Raw genomic sequence first — 17,161 nt, 5'->3', positions numbered from 1 at the left:
TAATGAAAAAAATATTAGTGTGACGAAGTATTCTGGTGCTCTTCTGGTGATAAAATGATTTCTTCAAAATGTCACATATATTTGTCTTTCTTTTTTCCCCAGCGTGGCGTTGACATCATGGACCAGAAGGCGCGTGCTTGTTCAGTGCGCACAGGAACACGCAGGTGGCCGGTTGCTGTGTTGTACAACATCCTTGACCTAGCAGCGATGAACGCACACGTATTGTATAAGGCATGCACGGGGTCCGCTGAGAAAAGAAGAGTGTTCATGGCTCACCTTGCAGAGGAACTTCGTCGTCGCTTCTTACAGGAAAAGGCGATGGAAAAAGAAAAGATGATACAGCGTCAACAAACTTCCGTTCTAAGACCTCAGCTTCCCCCAGGGAAGAAAGTACAGTGTCAGGTGCTCATTCACTGTAATAGGAACCATAGCACAGAGAGGTGTGTACACTGCAACAAGTACACATGTTGTAAATGTAGGAATGGCGGACCTTGGGTGTGTGGGAACTGTTAATATTTGAATGTGATGATTTTATATAGCACGGATCGGAAATCAGCAGTTCTTAACATTGCACCACGCAAGCTGTTGTATCAACCACCAACTGTAACTTGCTTTCTTTATTCTTCGGTTATAGTCTTGAATAAAAGTGCACTTTTATTTATGTGAAACCAGCTGTGTCAGATGGGGTTGTATGGATTGATTCTGAATGTGACTGCGAGAATGAAAAGTGAATTAAAAAAGAAAAAAAAAAAAAAGCTAACCTTTACCAGTATCATAAGTTACACCGCCTGTTACAGACTGAAATCAAATTTATATTGTTATTCTAAAATTGTAAGAATAAGAGCAGTTAATTTCTCGAAGTAGAGCCGTGCGGAATCGAACTCGCCACCCTCTGAGTCCCAGTCAGGTGCTGATACCATTACGCCACGGCGGCGGTTGTAGTAAGAAAGTCAATGTGGCATGCTAACGCGGCTTTTTTTTTTTTTTTTTTTTTTTTTTTGAATGAAGGCGCACGTGTTCTTTTATTTGTACCTTTTGTGAAAGTGTTTCTTTGATATATGGACTTCAGGCTTCATACGTTATATAGTTTATGCCTACATTTTGTCATTTACTATTAGAATATGAAAAACGTTTCTGTTTTAAAAATGTGTTTGCACAGCCAACTATAGAAATGGAACACACATGAAATGCGTGTATTCCAAATAACGCTAGAATTATTTCCACTGTAAAACTCCACTTCAATCCCAGGTAATCAAATCAAGGCAAGGCTTGAGCTAGGAGAGAAGTTCATTCTAAGTCGGTGGGGGGATGGAATAGCTGGCTGCTAGTAGCTTTATCAGCACATTTAGATGACAAAGGACTCTGGCGGAGAGGTGCAAACGGATTTAAGACGCGATTTAAGGTGGGACGGATTTACGAGTTTTTTCGTAGGCTCTGGTAATTCTAGTGTTAAGATAGCTCCTAAAGAAGATTCACAGGAGATGCAGATTTCGGTACTCGGAATACCTGAATCAACAAATTGGTCTAACAGCAACAGTAGATACACAAGAGATGTTGCACAAGAACAAGATCCACCTTCTGACTGCACGTCGAAATGAATAACTAAAGAAATGTGACATTACTGTCTAATTAGAAATGCAAACATGCCATGAAAAAGTAGCCACAGAGGCTTAACACACTGTGTATACATAGACCACATGTTTTATCTAAACTGTGTTTGCTGTTGTTATGCCATAGAGTGATGCAGTAGTTTAAATGACACAAATATACGGTTGCAGACACTTCTTAAACGTGTGGAGCCCAGTAGCTGCAGTGGTCTAAGTGTGTGTGTGTGTGTTTATTTCCACTGTTGCAGTGCTCATTGCAACATGCATATTAATTAATAAGCTTCTTTTACTTTGTGCTTCTAAGCTCCAGAATGGAAAGCAGTAATTTTTTCTCTTCTTGAAATCCCAGCATAGGTTGGTTTGGGAAGAAGCCCTGCTTGTGTAACCTTTTGTGTAAAGATTTCACCATTGTTCACTACAAAGTTTTTAACAGGTTGTCCCCAGATGTGTATTCTCTGTTGACAATCACATCTTACCCCACAAGACTATAATTTTTAATAAAAATCTATACTGTAAAATGTTTAATAATGGTGAACAAACCATGAGAAAATTGCAAAGAAATACATGCAATGTGAAATCTAATCAAACAGTTTACCTTATTTGGTTTTATTATTGGGTGAAAAATTAATGTGCCTACAGGCATACATAGCAGAGAGCTTCCCACGTCCATGTTTCTCAGAAATATGTACCTATAGACCCATTTCACTCCTCATGACTGACACTAAGGTTTTGGCAAAACCTCTTTTATCCTGCTTAGGAATAATTGCTGCCTTGTGTTATTTTACTGGATATGCCATGTTAAATTAAAGGCAAAAGTTATTTTTTGTCATGACTGTGTACTTAATACAGTATAAGGTTCATCATTGTTTGGGAGTTCAGATGCAGTAACACTAAATACATTTAGTTTTTAATAACATTAGATGGAACAACTGTCACACAGTATTGGTTCAGCCTTAAGATCATAACTGTGATGAACAGCGGGCATGTAGAAAACTCAATAAAATACTTCAAAGCAAAATATGTGCAAGTGAACTGGCTATATTTTTGCAGTGGCAGAGAAAACAGGCGATCAAAAATAAACCACACAGTTCTGAAAGGAAAAAAGACATATAACCTTAAGCAGAAAAACAAGACCATAAAAAATGAAAACCCGCTCAAAAATAGTAAAGAAATTAACATGATAACATAGGTGAAAAACAGCTTCAAATTTTCAACAAAATGAGTTGAAAATACAGTTATGCAATTGCAAAGATCAGAAGAGCCCCATACCTATATTATCTATGTGAACTGAAGATTGCATAAATCAGATAAGATCATGATAAATATTGAGTCATGCACACACAAGAATGCTGATAGAAAAGAATAAGGGCTTTTAATGCAGAAACCAGGAAGCACATCTTCACATAAAGAGTTACAGGACTCCAGAACAACCTGCCAAGTCAAGTAGTTGAAGTGGAAACCTTGACAACTTTTAAAAATATCTGGAAGAGATTTTGGGACATTTTACCTTCTCGCTGACCAAATGAGCTTGATGGACTGAATGCTGTTTGTTAAAATAGTTTTATTCTTAGGTATTCCAGTACTGTTTTAAGAAAGTTCAGAAAATGGATGAATGAATTATTTAGGAATTATTTTAAAAGGTTACCACTTTTTCTGTCCTGGGTATTTCTCATAACTGTAAGAAATAAGATATAATACTTCACAAGTTATTCTGGAGATAAAGCAATTTGAAGGCTTATTCCATGAAGCCATATGTTTCTTGGTATTCCAAAGAGGCTTGGCATTTACTAAAACACAGTGAAACATTAAAAGGAGTGATATTTCCATTTTGTTAGAAGCTGTGCCATTTTTCTTTTTTCTTTGTACTTTATATTGTTAAAGACTGAACACATTTCCTTTATCATAATTTGTATTTTATACGTGCACTAAGCTAAATTTTTCCAATTATTTATCTGTATATGTGTTTATTCATTTTAAAAGAATGAGCACTGCCCACCATCATCAGGCACAAGGCAGATACAAGCCTTGGAATAAATAACAGTCAGCTGCAGTTAGTATGTATGGTATATTGTCACCTGGAAAAAAACATATTTGGGCAACCTATAGCATCAGTCAGAGCAATTGAACCTTGTAGTTAAAATCAAGCATTTTAACTATCATGTTAAGTCCTTGCCTAATGGTAAATATTAAGTGCATCAAATGATGAGAAAATTATAGAATAAGATAATATTATTTACTGTAATTGGCCTACTTTTCCTTGAGACAGTTCAACCAATTTCTCCATGCAGATGTAATCTATATTGTAGCAAACAGATTATCCATTGCTCATTTATCCATTAACTGGCTAAACTGTGTAGCAAATGTAAGGTCAATAAGGACATGAAACAATGGAAGGAATCTAATTAAAACCAACTTGTGCTACACATGAAAGATAGAAACCTGAGGAAATTGAGATTTTATTGAAAGGATTTCAATTCTGAAGACTGAAAGCAGGAATTTAACACCAGAGAACATATTCTTCCCATGGGAAGCTTTAGTCTGTACTTGTAAGAGAATTACTATCTCATTTACAGTGCAAAAATAGTTTAAATAAAGTAAATTAAAGTATGACTACTTGGATCAAATCAAGAACTAAGAGATATAATAAATGCTAAAAGAACTTAACATACAATCAAAAACAACACAATAAGTAGGCAATAAAATAGGAAAACGGCACAAAATAAAATGTATTTTAACATTTTAAGGCACTGCAGAAATGTCTGGTTTTGTATGATGTTTGGGTTGGCTAAAGCTCACATACTGCCCTGTCAAATCTGAGACATCGCTAGTCCTAGACCAAGGATGGACTGGGCACTGAGGACACATAACAGCAGAGGTGGTGCAAATATAAAAAACTGTTTTTTATTCAAACCAAGTGCAAACAATGCAGTGTTGAAATAAACAAATAATAATCCAGAATAAAAAACTGTCTTTTGTTGAGGTTAAGCACACTTAAGCACATCAAGTTGCTTAAGTATTTCTAATTCTTCCATTTTTAAGATTTTAAAGGTTGTTTTTATATCTGCTTTAGGAGTCCTAATTATTTCTTCTTTTAGAATCACCTATAGGAAGTATTTATTTAATTGATTTGCTATTTTTGCTATTTTCTGCTCATTTTCTTTATTCTTTTTGAATCTCTAATGCTTTTTAAGTTCTCCATAACTGCAATTTTTAGTGGAACAGTACCCAAAAATATGCAGATATGCAATACTAACTTATAAAATATTCTTATATAACTGGGAAGAAAGTCTGTCGGTTTTTGTTTGCTTTGTGCCCTCCCCCACCATAACCTTTATATTTTGATGGATTTCGATGTTTTAGGGTCCCCTGATACGAAAAACATTGATATTTCAATGATTGGTGTGTGTCTGTCAGTGTGCGTGTGTGTGTGTGTGTCTGTGTGTCACCGTTTCTGGCTGGATGGAAAAATACCACAATCAAAACTTAAGCCTGATATGAGAGGACGATGTGCTGATTAGTTGACCCAAATCATGCAAGAGAAAGAGGCACTCTAGAGGAGCCTTCAAGTACTGTAATTTTGCGATTAAGAATTCTTCTCGGCAATTGCTATTGTAATGACCTATTTTATGATCAGAAAGATCAGCATCAGACCGGTAAATAATTACTGAAATGTTATAGAATATTTCGGGTAATTTGGTTCCTAGAATGTAAAGTCTACTGACGCTCACGTCCAAATTTTTTTTTTCATTTTAGGCCCATGTCGTTTTTTTTAATGCCAAAGTCGACAGGTTATACCAAAGTTTGCCTTGGAAAAGCATTGTGGTGCAGTGGTTAGGGCTGCTGTCTGATAACTCTATAAACCTGTCTTCAAATCTTCGGCACATGTGTACAACTTTCACATTCTCAGAGTGAATGTATTGTCTAGAAGACTCTCATTTCCTACCAAATCCCCAACATCAGTAATTATTGCCTGCTGGTAAATGACATAAGAGTTAGTATTCCTTACACTGCCAGGCTTCTGTATTACTATATATTCATTAATATCACCTGTGATAAATTGTCAAACCTGGCCTGTGCTAAAAATCTACCGATTCCAATCTTATCTGTCCAAAAAGGCCACTGAATGCTCAATAAAACCATCAAATCTATCCTACATCAAAAGCTGTGCTACTTGTTAAACCTTCTGATCCCATCAATCTTGCGTGGTTAGGTTGTTAAACAGGTACAAATACAAAGTAGATTACTTAGTCCATTCTGCTCAAAGATGAGTACTTACTTCTTTGAATTTGTCTTCCAAATTTGGCACATTACACTTACTTGGTGTATACTTTAAGGTAAGGTAGTTGAGCAATATAATGTTAATCAATATATATGGGTCATGACTATTCATGAAGAAATATTAGCGATTAAGCAAGAATGTCTTGCTTTTTTTCAGCATTCCATTACATTTTTGTGAAAAACGTTTCTTGCTAAATGTAGCAATAAAGCCAAAACACCATTCGCACCTGGAGACACAGCAAGAGTTATGCATTACAATATCAAAATTGCCCCCAGCATTGAAAAAATCTGTTCAAAGCAGCAAACACATCTTTCTCAATGACAGCAAATGCATTCTATTATTGTGTCATTCATCATATACTAATACATAAAATAAATCTTTGCCACCAAAAACTTATGTTTTGTATTTCTATTTCTTAATTTTTTTTTCCTTTGTAAAAGTGAAATTGTTAAAATAATTGAACTGAGAGTTTGCTATGGGTTTTGTTTTCAGGTATTTTTTTAAAGACAGGATTTGAATTTTTGCTTTGTGTCTTCCCATTTCCTACTATGCCTTTACTTGCAATGGCACAAAGAAAATGGCTTTTCTCTTTGGTAAATTAAATTGGAACTGATAATACAATTTCTTTTCCCATAGTACATATATTTGACTTTTTTATGAAAACTATATTAAATCTAACAAGGTCAAAGCCTTCTTTCTTTTCCTCTGCAATATTAAAATCACATTAATATTTAATATTTCTGTATCCACTGTGTTGAATGAATGTTTAAAATAAAGTATAACACTGGTATTGTATTTTTTTCCATTATTTTTAACAAGGCTTATTGGTTCTGAATGTTAAGTGTGTCCTAAATGGAAAAAGATAATTAAACTGCACCCAATGTAAACTTTTATCTTTTATACATTACCCTATGTATAATGTAGTGATAACTTCATAGTTTAAATAAAATAGGGGTACATCCAACTGTTTAGATTACTGCCTTTTATTGTAATTTCTTATTTAACAGAAACTTAAATGAGCAATTTATACAACAGGCTGTATCTTGAAAATATTTACTGAAAGGTTCCTTATTAATTTTGATGATGTATGATTATTATTTAATGTAAATGTAGTGGCAAATAATAAATGTTTGGTGATAGAAAAATGTATGCAGTCAGAATAACGTTGATTGCTTTTTGTACAATTTTTATTGCTAGTGTGCATAGAATTTTAGTTCAAAAGTTATCAAAGTGACATCATCATTATAGAGTAGAATAAAACAATGGCTATTGTAAAAGCATAGAAAGACATGGTGATTGACAAACCATAATACTTCAGAGAAGCAAGATAAAAAATTTCTGCATTGACACCTTTTCAAGAAACTTAATTGTAGATGATATTAAAAAGTATCTGTGATGGTTTGAGTTGATTTCAGCCTTTACATCCACAAAATACAACATTTCAGTAAGGGATGTAACATTTTCTAAACCTGATGTTTAAATTGTAGGATAAAATAAGGTAAAATTAGTGAAAGTGTTGTTTTTGCCATACAAATTTTAAACATTTCTGACCACTTCAAAATGTAAAGTGATGCTGCCTAAGAATTTGACCGTGGTACCAATCTGCTCCAGACCCATTCTCTTAAACTCATGAAAGGTCACAATGGCTTAGAAACAGTGTGAATAGATTAGATTTAAAGAAACAATATGAATTGTTACGTCCAAGGCTTTGAGAACAGCCTCAAGACAAAGGAAGAAAAAATTGCCCATCCCCATGCATTCTCCTTTTCTATACGATGGCTAGTTACCAGGACATCAAAAATAAGCACATTGTTAAAAAATGTACAAATAATGTCAACAGTAAATTTAACCGTGTGTTAAAGTTTAAAATCATTTGATATAAAAAGATGAAAAAGTATAATTTATGAAGGTGGGTACCACTGATTACCTGAGAATGTATGTCCAGATTACTTGTCAGATGATAAAAAGAGATTAGGTGTTACTCTAAAGGATGTCTAGTACCCGGAGTGTGGAAAAAAAAGATTTGGGGTTCAACTGGCTAACCTGGAAACCCAGAAAACTGCCTTTAAACCATCTATCCATGTATCAATCTTCTAAACCTGCTTTATCCTGTGTAGGGATGTGGGGATGCTTGAACTAATTCCAGCAAGCATAGGCTGCAGGGCAGGAACAATCCCACACTCACACACACGCCCCACACCACATTATCATCTAAACCTTTGATGGTAGTGTATGTAATGATAACTATCTTCTATTACAGATTATAAGAAATAATAAAGAATATGTTTATATATTTCAAGTAATACTTTTTAACTGGTAAATTAAGTTTTAGCTAGCTTACTTTATCCAAGTACATTTGCTCTGTGAAGTTTGTTGCAAGAATGTTTCAGGGTAGAGTGAAAATATCGAAAAATCATATTCACTCAGTTATAATATATATCTATTTTTGACTAATGCATATTGAAGTATAGTCAAGAAGAAACAAAGACACCGTTTTTCAAATTGCAGTACAAAACCATAAGTGATTATATCTAATTTATGTAAATCTAAAACAAAACTTTTCCTTAAATGTACTATTTTCATCTAAGTATTTTTATACATTATATCAGGAAGAAGAATGGTACTGCTTCCAACACAAAAGTCTGTCCTCGCTCTATTCAAACTGATCATCTATTTTATTCTCATATCATTCTCTCTCTCTCCTACCACTCCATCTTCATCTTGGGACCAGTCTGCCTAATGCTTGGCAAAATATACTGCTGGCTAAAAATAAAAAAGAAACTGTATTCCTGATGAAATAGTTAGAATTATATAGAAAATGAGATTATAACAAGAGAATATATTTCGTCACAGTTAACAGGGAGTGAAGTGATACCTCAGGCCAAGCATAGAGACCACATGCTGCAGCCAATGGATAGTTAAGTAACAAGGTTATGACTGCACCCCATCACAGGAGCAAAATGGTAATTGTAACAAGAGAGACAAGCGGAAGAGGCTCTGTCCCTAGCAAGAAGAACTGAACAGAAAACCCACTATGGCTAGCAAATATTTAGACCGTAAACCCTGTGGAGGTAGAGAGCAGCACACACAATAGTCATTTGTTATTAGTAATTGTCTCCATAGATGCAGAAATAAGCAAAGTGCAACCATTTCTTCACAAAAGTCAAGTAATGTACCTCACTGTTAGAGGTTCTTTAAGCACAAGATAGCAAGCTACAGACATCAAACCAGTACAAGCTTAGAACAAGGAGAGAGAGTTCTTGCATTACCATATATGAGGTATCCTTCAATAAGGGCGTGCACAAAAAGGCGAGCTTCAAAAGGGCGACCTCAATTGAGTGAATGTTTTAATATTCTTGCTTTCGCCTTTTTATACGTTCAATCATTGCCTTTATCTAATAAATTTTCTGTAATAATTTTGTTGCGTTTGCCTTTATTCGCTGCGCCCAATTGGTAGCCTTTTTGAAGCTCACCTTTTCGTGCGCACCCTTATTGAATAGAACCCATATATGAAACATCTCACAGCAAGCCATGAAGGCTTGAAGAGTGGAAAAGGGTGTCAGATATCTGAAGGGGTCCTAGAAAGAAGCAGATGACTCAAACCAGAGATTGTGTTGTTATTACTCCTACCAAAATCAGATAACGGTTATGCACTATTGTGATTTTTACATGTCTAGATTATTTAATGAAGGTTTCACACATGTTTTATGATTTTATTGGCTGGACATAATACTATTTTGGTATTTTAATTACGTTAAAACTGCTTTATTGCTGCCATTTTGATGCTATGTGTAGCAGCCATGGCTGTTTTTGTTGTAGCAACCTGGGCCACTGGACCCTCATGTTCTTCATGCATGTGCATAACATCAATTGCCTGTGCATTTATGATGCAGTGTTGAGTACCCCTCAACGCCTAAACTTGTGTTCAAAACCTAGAGGGAAGCTAAGGGTTGTGGTGTTAGTTTCGACGTGACCTTACAGTAAAAATACTATTGAACTTCTCATTTGTTTGTTGACTAAGGTCTCAGATTCTTGTTTCAGCTATGTCGTTTCAGTTAACTGAAGCTCTTTCTTTTCAATTTGGACTTGGCTTTTGACTTCAATAACTTTTTCATCCAGCTGTCACAATACAGCTACAACTTATTATATTCCACCCAAAGTAGTCATCTCAGTACCAGAAAAAACGATACACTTTATGACGTTATGTCACGGTATTGTTACAGTCTGTATGGGAATGATCTCTAGTTTAACATTTTCTGTGTCATGTAATTTAGGTAAAAGTTCTAAAGTTATGAAGAACTGGCAAGTTTGTATATAGCAGGTGCATCATCAAGTGTTGAGATAACACTCTCAATTTATTTCAAACATTTGTGATGCATTGCCTTAAATATTAATATCAAAGGATATTTGGGAAAAAAATTTTATTTATTTGATGCATATCAATATGTACATATGTGTAAATCATTAACAATTGTGCACAGAAATTGTTGGTGTTAACACTGTCAAATCATAATCCGGATAATCAAGATTAGTTAGAGAAAAAAGTATACTCTGTATTTTAAAGCCTGAATTTATGGTGGATATTAACACCAAAGTATTTCTGAGGCAAAGATGCTGGGTTTACCAGTGACCTTGCTCAATGAATGTTTTCCTGGGAATTCATTATGAGTCTCTCTCTTAGCATGAGAGAAAGAGAGAGACAGAGGTTGGGAACATGCGCTTATTCCTGCACCCACCACATGACAAACCACCTGGATTGGGACCTGAGTGCAGCAGGTGACACCTCAGCACCACACTGGAACAATGTGAGGTTTTTCACGGTGGCTGGAGTGCCAATCCTGCCACAAACCCCCAAGTATTCCGTGTAAGTTGGAGGACCTGCTTGCAGGGCTGGTTGCAGATTAATGTCATACCCAGGAAGAAGCAATTGAAGGTTAAGGGCCTTGCTCAAGGACCCAACAGAGTAGAGTCACTTCTGCCGTTTACAAGATTTGAACCGGCAAACTTCCGATTGCCGGAATAGATTCCTAGCTGCAGAGCCAGCACTCTACCCAACACCCTGCTTGAAAAAAAAAAAAAACAGATTACTCAGTCGCCCTAGTGCATAAATAATTAGCTATGTACTGCAGCTACCAGCCAAAACAAGCCTGAAAGGAACCCCAGGATAAAAACATGTGACCTGTGACATAACAATAATAACGAATGGTTACTGTTTACAAGGTGTTTCTATCTTCTTGATAGAAGAAAAAATTACAAAGCATCTGCATGAAGATCAGAAACAAAAAAGACACTACAGCTGCAACCAAAACTGCAACTTTAAACAATGTAACAAACCAGTCCCACACCACTGTTTTGTCCCGCAGTTAATGTGTACCGAAAAATAGGAAATCTGTAAGCGCAATGATACATGTATTTTTTTTTTTTACTTACTGGTAGTTTGTGGCCATTTGCTGTATTTTGCTTGTAGTTATTGTTCTGTCTGCACAGTTGGAAGACAATTTCCTAGTCCTCGAGGAAACCTAAAAGACCATTACATCATTATAATCCACTCACAACTAGTTCAGGTCCTCATTCCCCATTGACTACAATTCATTTTATGGCGAAAGTCTCAGCTTTGGCAAAAAGTTCTCCCAGCTCAAGCCAAGGCTCCTTATCTGCACCTGAGGTTCCTGGAGTTGTATAGGGTAAATTATACAGTATATCATTATTTGGAATACATGCATTTCATGTGTGTTCTGTGTCTACAAAGATCTGGGTAAGTGTAGGATGAAAGGAAATGTGAGGCAAGAAATGCTGAACACATACCTAAAGCAGAAACTTTTTCCATGTTAAACTAATAATGACATGAAGTGCATAATGTGTAACATGTAAATCGAATGATTTTTTTTTCTTTGGTTGTGTTCTTGAATAAAAGCACATGTGTTTATTTGATATTTGGACTAAAGTCTTCACACATTATACACTTCATGTCATTGTTAGTATAACATGGAAAAACTTTCTGCTTTAGGTATGTGTTCAGCATTTCATCCAACACCCAGATCTTTGTAGACACGGAAAACACATGAAATGCATGTATTCCAAATAACGATGTACTGTATTATTTACCCTATACAACCCCAGGCTCCTCACACGCAGATAAGGAGCCTTGGCTTGAGCTGGGAGAACTTTTTTGCCCAAGCTGAGCTCAATCAAGAGGGGGATGGGATAGCAGGCTGCTTGTGCTGATCGATACATTTACAAAACAAAAGACGCTGATGGAGAGGTGTGAAGGGATTTAAGGTGGGCCAAGATTATAAGTTATTTTGTAGGCTTCAGTAATTCTAGCATTAAAAAACAGAATGACTTTCAAAGGCCAAAATGTTACCTGGGGAAGACAACTACTGATTCATAAAACTGAAAAATTCCATTAAATAGCGTGTAATTGGTCTATTAATAATGTTTTCATCTATCATTTTAAAAACTGTAATTTCTTAAAATTAGAGTACACCCTAAAGTAAAATTAATAGCATTCTTTGAATTTTAATTAGAGTTCCCAGGTGATTCAAAATTAATTAGAGCACTTTTAAAGCATAAGAAAATTCTACTTATTTAGCATTTATCATAACAAACAGTAAGAGTAGAATTCTCACAGGAGCTGATAAACAATATTTTACAGAAAATCTCTAGAATAATGAAAAAGTAGTACTTCCTTTTAAGTTTTTAACTACCATTTAAACAAGGCAAATATTGTCATGGTTCTTCATATGCTTATGTTACGTTCAGCTTCAATTTGTTGTCAAAACATAATAAACATACAGTTTATTTTAAATTAGAAATGTATGTCTGTGAATTTTCTGTCTAAATAAACAAAGTTAGTAACTTGAATAAATGCATATAAGAATATGCTCAAACTTCTATTATTTAAAAAATTAGGTTATGCAGGACAGTTATTTATTATAATAACATAGCTTGTGGAGGAAGAGACAGCACACCATGAAGTCCCCCATTACCGAAATGATGCCAGAGAAACCAATATTTTGTTCTAAAAACACAAAGGGGTCTGGTGGATGTAGGAAGAACTCTTTAATGACAGTGACACCTGGCTATTTACATTTACTTGTACTTATTTGGCTGATGTCTTTATCCATAGCGACACATAACATTTGAGACACAATTAGCTAATACTGTATATTCCACATTTCCATACATGTGTATAGCTTGACATGCTTTACAGTGATAAATTACAGTCCACTTAGAACTAAAATTAGAAAACATAACGTTAATTTTCATTCATATGCAGATGATGCCCACTTCTTTTACACAAAATGACGTTTCTCAGATGTTGTCCTTAATTAGATGTGTTAGTGAGTTAAAGGAGTGGATGGATGAAAACTTCTTGTCTTTGAACACATATAAAACGAAAATGTTAATTATTGGAGGAAATGATGCTGACCGCAACAATATTTTATCATTATTTAACTTGGATGGAATCACCATTAGTTTTACCGAATCAGCCCATAATCTAGATGTTATATCTTTGACACTAGCTTGTTGTTTAAAGCAGACATTACCAGGCGCAGATTAATGTACAGGCTGGCCTAGGCTGCAGCCTAGGGGCCCCATGTGTGCAAGGGCCTGGGATTGGCCACACTATTTCTAATAATTTTTTTAATTTACTAAAAGAAAACCACCTCCCTGACACCCACTGGCCAATAAGAAACATTTTAAATTTAAACAGCTGATTTGGTAGATGTAACCTGGTTAAAGTTAATTTTGTTTTGAGTTCATACCATACCACTGTGTTATTCTGGGTAACTGGACAGCATATCAGCAAAATGCTCGAAAGAAAATATGATAGCGGAGAACAAAAACGAAAAGCACAATGAATGAAAGAACAGTGTAACCAAGAACTGCTAAAAAAAATCCCTAAATTGACTGGATATTTCAAGGCTGTCGAATCTTCATCCAGTCAGCAACAAAATGCTGATCCACAGGATAGAGGCTTTAAAAGGCTTTTCAGACACTAGATGGTCAGCATACGCACTAGCAATAGTCACTGGAAAAGTTAGCTGATGCCCCGAATCAAACCCTTACTACTCAGGATGAAGCCAGGACACTCTACGCGAGTGACTGACTAGGTATTTTATATGTTTTGGTGACTGTTGCATTTTGAGGAAAAGGAAAGGCTCACAATGAATGACAAGTATTAACTCTTCTGTGTTATCTAAGTAATTAGAAAAATGAGATTCAGGAAGACCAGATTAAGACACCCAAAGGCCCTAGGGTGTCATATCCATATTGTATGTCTACACTCTATGAACATCATATCATATATAAAAATAAAATGATCTGGGAGAGTTATCATGGCTCATTCATACATTACATTGAGAGGGGCATATAATGTATGAATAACTGCTTGCTGTATGTGTGTTGCATAGAAATGCATGGGGTACCGCTGAAACAGCTAAAATGCTGAAGTTACTTTTTCCTCACATATGCCAAGGTCACTTGACACCAAAGACCCCAGGGTGCGCGCACTGGTCACCCTGATGTTAGATTTGCTCATGAATTACAAACAGACAATTATTCTTCAAATAAACATGTACATCTTGTCATCATTATTTTCTGAATAGGGATTTCTTGGCCTTTTCATACACTCGAACTGAATAATGTTTACACAATCAATCTACAGCAACCAATCTAATGTAGCTTAACGATAGCAATTACATTTAATAAGTTTACATGACATTGAACTTTTTCCCTGTGCTCTGTTACTTTAAATGAATAGAAATGTGTAGTGGCAAGTCATTAATTGAGAGGGAGCAAGACATTAATTGCTGGCATGCCGCTGTTAGCTGGCAATTAGACAGTCAGCTGAGCCAACCAAGGAGATCTGATCGTCTTCTGTTGTTCACCATAACAGCACTTTAAACCTGAGAATCAACCCCACTTAGTACCATATTACGTAGTGTGATCTTGATCCACTGCTAGTATGATACTATCTCAGGTACACTTTGAGTTTCATGGAGCCTGACATTCACAATTAACTACTTTAACCAATGCATTTTCTATTCTATGATTTGGATCAAAAACCTGATTGGTACTTGTTTAGGAATTTTTTTATATCTCTCTATTATAAATAAAAATCCTAGGAGAGAATGACTAGGGAGACAAGACGTGATCTTCACGTGAAGATCACAGAAGACACTTAAAAGACCCGCGAGACGAAAGAGATTGGCCATGGAGCGTCTCGCGGGGACTTTAAACATGAGACTTTGTGCCAAGAGATTGACTCAGGACTGTCTCACGGGGATGTAGAACATGAGATTCTTGCAAGACACGCCCTACTTATAACCAATATCAAATAAGACCACAGGCAGCAGAATACTCAGTCGTGTCAAGGCTTTGAGCACACACAAATCCAGGGCTCTCAGCGCATATAAAGCGTATAAGGACAATACATTATAGATAAAACATCGACGACTAAGTGAAGAAGAAAGAACAGCGTGGAGAAAAGAGACTCAAAAGCGTTGGAGAGAAAAAAATGCAAAAAAGAAAAAGAATAATTGAGGTGCAAATTCAGAAAATAAGTAAAGTAATAATCAGCCTGGATCAGGTGGAATTGAAAAAAAAGCACGTCCAATCAGGCTCAGAATTAAAAGACGAAGAGTAAAAGACAAAGTAGAACTTCATAAAGACATTCAAAAACGTTAGCGCTTTACACATGCAGAGCAGGTTAGAGATTATGAAAGCAGTGGAATTCAAAAGGGTCAAAAAAACGATGGCGCGATACACATGCAGAGAAAGTTAAAGAATATGAAAGCAGTAAAATTCGAAAGTATTGTAGCGTCCCAGGCAGGTTGAAGCCTTTTTTTTTGAGTGACTGTTAGGATCGATTGAGGGAGGGCGGAGTACAGCACAGAAGACTGACAGCGAGGTATTGATTGATGCGGTAAGGGGGGGGGGGGGTCCCGGGACGGAAGGAGGGGTTGGAGAGGGTGCTAGAAAGTTGTGTTTGGGGTTACAAACTCTTTTTCTTGATTGTTCAAGTAAAACTTTTGTGAGACTTTACTACGTCTGTCTGTTTTTTTTTTTTACTTCTTCTCTTTTCGAGCCGGACACGGAGGTCGCTACAGTATCAAAAAAAGATAGTAAAGATCGCATTAGCACAAACAAAAGGAAATTATTACTCGAAAAAGGTGATAATTAAAAAAAATAGCAGGACAAAGTGAGGTCAGAAATAAAAGACAAAGAGTATAAAACAAAGTAAAACATCATAAAGAGGTTAAAAGACAAGGGGGCCAAACACATGCAGAGCAGGATAGAGATAATGAAAACAGTGGAACTTAAAAGACATGCAGAGCAAGATATAGAATATGAAAGCAGAAAAAAACGAAAGTGTCAAAACAAAGAAAGTAAACAGCCCATTAGCGCAAACAAAGAGAAATTATTACTCGGAGAAATAACGAAAAGGCGAATAGAGATCAAATATGTGGACATAGGTGACAATGTCTGAAGTATGTAAATATTGTAAGGCTTTGAAGTTTAAGTCAGAGAATTTCAAAAACGGGGTTTACCTCACATGCATTTATTGGTTACTTTGCAAAAAAAATTATTAACTGCTGATGATGTAGATCGGTTTGTCTGTGCTGAAATTCCAAACAGAGAAACCTATCCTGAATTATGGTACAAAGTCATTAAACACATGTCTCACGGACCTCATTTAAAAGATTAAGCATGTTGGGACTCTAAAGATTCCAAATATTGTTTTTAAAGAAGTTCTGAAATAAAAGTGAAACTAATGAAATAGCAACAATACAAAGAAAAAAAAATCTTAAAAGTGTGCATCTGGAAAACCAAACACGGGGGTTGGCGAGCGAAGCGAGCAGGGGGCAAAGCCCCCTAGTATTCAAGTAATAATTCACTGTTGAAAAACTGCTTTTTTCATAATTTTATTCAAAAAAGGCAAGCTGGGAATAGGTAAATTTGTCCAAGACAAATCTGGAATTAAATGAACAGTTATCTATGGCCAGTACACTGTCAGTTAGCAGGTTGAGACTTCTTTTAAAAAGCCTGTAGAATCTACAACTAAGGATACATGTGGATTGTGTGAATAATTATTCTACAAAGAGCAGTTAGTCTTATTTTAGTAAAGGGGTTTAATTCACCATGTTCACAATATTGAAGTTTCTCTTTAAGGTTGGTGTTATACTACATGGTATTTTATATACAGTATGTTATCTGAAGAACAGTACTGTCAAAGTCTCACATTTAGCCACTGTTGCCTTCAGTAACT

The sequence above is a fragment of the Erpetoichthys calabaricus genome, chromosome 1 (genome assembly GCF_900747795.2).
Source record: "Erpetoichthys calabaricus chromosome 1, fErpCal1.3, whole genome shotgun sequence".
NCBI lineage: Eukaryota > Metazoa > Chordata > Cladistia > Polypteriformes > Polypteridae > Erpetoichthys > Erpetoichthys calabaricus.
Note: the sequence above shows the minus strand (reverse complement) of the source record.